The sequence below is a fragment of the Oncorhynchus mykiss genome, chromosome 17 (assembly GCF_013265735.2).
Source record: "Oncorhynchus mykiss isolate Arlee chromosome 17, USDA_OmykA_1.1, whole genome shotgun sequence".
NCBI classification, from domain to species: Eukaryota; Metazoa; Chordata; class Actinopteri; order Salmoniformes; family Salmonidae; genus Oncorhynchus; species Oncorhynchus mykiss.
Genome location: NC_048581.1, coordinates 61,809,932 through 61,813,992, shown reverse-complemented (window position 1 = coordinate 61,813,992; position 4,061 = coordinate 61,809,932). Strand labels below are relative to the sequence as shown.

The 4,061-nt window shown below is 44.6% G+C and overlaps 1 long non-coding RNA gene across 3 annotated transcripts; it reads right to left on the bottom strand.

Annotated features, from left to right (window-relative positions):
- Positions 1-336: 336 nt before the first annotated feature.
- Positions 337-4,061, bottom strand: LOC110494291. Of its 3 annotated transcripts, none has more exons than XR_005037041.1 (4): positions 1,744-4,061; positions 974-1,526; positions 655-839; positions 344-538 (listed from the first exon to the last, which is right to left on the bottom strand). It is a non-coding gene; the product is annotated as an uncharacterized LOC110494291 (long non-coding RNA). The 3 variants fall into 3 exon arrangements; XR_005037042.1 differs by having other exon boundaries at positions 709-839; XR_005037040.1 differs by having other exon boundaries at positions 337-839.

Sequence of the window (4,061 nt, the reverse complement as noted above, 5' to 3'; positions counted from 1 at the left end):
TATTGTTGACTTGATTCATGATGGTGACTGCTAGCTAAGATTTTGAAAGTATGATGTTGACATGATCAGTCCAATCAAAGCTACTGTAGATATGTGATTTGACATCATTTTATCTGTGGCCAATGACCTTGAGCCTTCTTGGATGGGCACTTCTAATGTAACTCTATAGCAGCACCCAAGGGGCTTGAATTTGAGCTCTACTCGTAGATTTTTGCGGTGACGTGTCCCCATGAGTGAGCCAATCACGGCGCAACTAGAGAACATTACCAACCCCTAAGCTCTATATTTTCCGCTGGTTGCCCCACCATCACAGAAAGCACAGAGCCAGGCTGAAACACCTGCATTTTGGATCTGCTTTACACAAGAAAGCAAAAAAGAGACCAAGTTTGTTTGTAGCTTTATTAACTTAATGATTATTTGACATTGTTTGCAAACATGTGTGACATGTATTAATGCCAAAATAACATGAAAAACAGGCAACAAAAAGCTTAACAGGTGGGGCTCTGCCCTGAATGACAGGTCACCACTGCGTCACAGACTGTGGATGAGATGAAATAGAGAGAGATACAGATTAGTTCAGACTACAGCAGAAGGTGAGCCCACCTATCATACGTGCACACAGACACCATTGTACTAACCACACATCAAATTCACCATGTATTGGAAATTGTCTACTGTCATTGACATGCCACAGTCATATTCTCTCACTGATCGAAAGCTCTTTCTGATCATCTCAGGGTGTGCCCCTCTAGGAGGAGGGTGTGTCTGTCCTTCATATCCTCCTCGTTTAGCCCCGCCTTCCTGAGCAGCTTCCTCAGAGCAGGGTCCAGCTCACTAGACTGCACACAGATGAGGATGTTACAATACAATAACATTGATAACTGTGATATAACAGAGATATAAATGTGATCATAATGCAGTATCATAATAATCATAAGTATCACCACAATAGTGGTGCAGGTGCTGTACTCACACTGAGGCCTTGCTCTGGGCCCACTCCCACCTGGGACTACTGTCTGGAGAAGAGACAAGATTAAATCAGTCAGACAGCCATTTATATTTTCTTCCATTCTAATGCAGCATCATAAAATGTATCTAATAGTGAATTATCTGGGTCTGTCTGAGCTCCAGTGTGCTGATGTTGGCCTATATATTTCTCGTTCTGACACATCTGGATATGGAGTGCTGATCCCAGATCTGCTCTGTTCCTGTTCACACAAACAGCCTGAGGCAGAGTCCACACTGTCAGTACGGTGCAGCTGAGTCTGCCCACTAGCTCTGTTTGAGAAAGAGAGGGAGAGGAAGAGAGACAGCAAGTGAGACAGCGAGATCGGGGAAGAGGAGACGAGGGGAGAAAGAGAAGAGGACTGGCCTGCCTGAAGCTGAGAGAACTAATTATATTGTAAATGTGATGTGACGTGTGTGTGTGTGTTGCTGTCCAAATCTGGAGCTTGTTGGATCTGTCTCTCCAAGGCTGCACAGAACCTCTCTGCCTCAGCTGCAAAGTTCAGGCTCACCTGGCAGTCCTGCACAAACACACACAGCCAGTGTGGGATGCCATCAAGGACCAGAACAAAGATGTTTTCAGAGCCATGCTATTGACCAAAGCCTTTTTAATAGCGGAATGGTTAATATTCCCCTAAAAGCTGTTCCATAAACAGTTTTGTTGCTTTGACCATCAGGGTTGAAACAGGCTTATAGGATTGTGTTTGAAAAGGGGAAAACTTGGAGCATGTCACTTACATATGCAGGGAAGGTGTGGCAGTAGGGGCAGATGCAGAGTAACAAAATGGAACATACAGTTCCTGTTCCCATAGCAACTCAGCTCTCTGGTATATTAAAGGAGAAAGAGATTAGAGAATTAAGTGTGGTTAAAATGAGTCATCAGTAATTTACAAAAGAAAAACATCCACACCCTTTACAACAAAGCCTATTGTTTTTTAAGGAACATGCAAGCTCATGGTGACTGGTAAGACATAAGAAAACTATGTTACGTTCCCCAGTTTCTGTGTTGTTGTGGGTTTGTATGTATATGTGTGTGTATTTCAGGAAATGGAATCTTGTATTCTTCAAGCAGCTGATTGGTCGGCCCCATCGATGATTGGCGCTCTGAACCCTCCCTCTCGTCAGGGGAAACACCTGTCTTCAATTACCAATTCCTTCTACAGCTGGATAAAAGCCAGTGATCCTTGGTCAGGAGGAGAGAGCTTCTTTGATGTCCTGTGTTGGTTGTTAGTCTGTGAAAGTTTTGTTGAAGTATTTTGTAGCTGCTACTCCTGTATGCCAATAGGGCCTAGTGTTTTTGATTATTGAAATTGTTCACTTTCAGTTAGTAATTATTCTGTTTTATTTGTTCCTGGGGGGGGGAAGGGGAATGCACCTTTGGAGTGTTTAGGCAAGAGGCCTGCGGGCATACATAAGCTGTAGTATTTACTGTCTATGCACACTAGGCAAGACCTGGGCGGACCACCCCCTGTATTTTGGTTAGCTCGCCAGGAGGTGCTAAAATATTAGGTAAGTAGTGGGTAGGTAGGAGAGGGGACTATTTAACTTTTACTTTATTTTCTTTGGTTCTGTCCAGCCCCTTTTCCCCACATTTCTGTGTTAGGAATAATAAATTCACTGTAAATGGTAAAAAAAATTCTGTCTGTTGTCCTTCCCCTGTACCTACAATCACATACCTTTTTCACTCCACGGGGAGTTGAGTTGTAGCAGGGTGTTGCGTTCCCTTCACCCAGGGGGCGTATGTAACATAATGGGGGGCTCATCCGGGATTATTAAATCCACAGGACCCCGCTGCTCTGATCTCTGTGATTGGAGACTGAGGTTTGGTTGTGAGTTTGGGTGACTTAATTTACATGTGTTCACTAGGCTGCTGTGTACCATGACTGCCTCAGCCATCTCCCATTTTATTGAAGCTCCCTCGGTTGGTGGGGTTTTGTAAAGTAGACCTTTGCGCTATAGCTGATCATTATGGACTCTTTGTCCCTGAGGAAGCCCGAAAAGCTAAAGCTGAGCTGTTGGTGCTAGTCAGGGGGGGTTTAGTGAGAAAATGAATTTTCTTTTTGAAATATGAGGGAGGCGGATAGACCTTCCGATGCCAAGGCGGAGGAAGGGGTTGCTCGTACCCCTTCTACATTGCCCCGATTCAACCCTTTATCTTCTGCTTCGGGTTGTTCAGACGGGACCGCTAGGCTAAAGGTGGTGCTGGCCTGTTTGGAAATGGAGCTAAAATATAAAGAGCGTGTTTATCCAGCTGGAGTTTGATTTAGAAATTAGGAAAATGGCCATATGAGCCGACAAGGAGGTAAGGATCCGACAACTCCACAACCTACCCATCATCAAGCCTACTTTGAAGTGAGTAAAAATATTGCGTTAGTCCTTCCATTTCGGAAGTTGATTCCAATTTCTCTGCTTTGAGCATGTGGCCACTCGAGGTTTGGCCGCTCCTGTTGCAATGTAAATTGTCTGGAAAAGCCCAGGAAGTAGTAGCCGCTTTCTCCCTGGAAGACAAGTTTACAGTACGATATAGTTAAAACAACCGTGTTGCGGGCTTATGAGTTGGTGCCTGAAGCTTAAAGGCAGCGCTTCAGGAACCACAAACCCTCTCACCGTACTTTTGAGTTTGCTAGGGACAAAAAATCTGTTCAATCGCTGGTGTTCGGCCCGTTACGCTAACACCTTTGATATTCGGAAGTTGATGCTGTTGGAGTATTTTAAAAGCAACCTGCCTGAGAGTAGTAGTTCATTGAAATGAACAGAAAGTGGCGACATTGGCCCAGGCAGCAGTGTTGGCAGATGAGTAAGCTGGTGTGACCTCATTTTGAAAGCCTAAGGTCTTCAGTGCCTCGTTCGGGTTGTTGTTTTTTCTACAACGACCCTAGCCTTCGCATGATGTCACCAAAAGGGTCACGTGATTGCGGACTGCACAGTTTTGCAAAATAAACCGAAACAATCCCTGTCACCATCCCCTAAGTTAAAAAGCGTGGGTTTATTACCGTCTTTGGCTCGTCCTTCGAACCGAGTTAATGATTCAGCATTTGGGAAACCGGATCCTATCT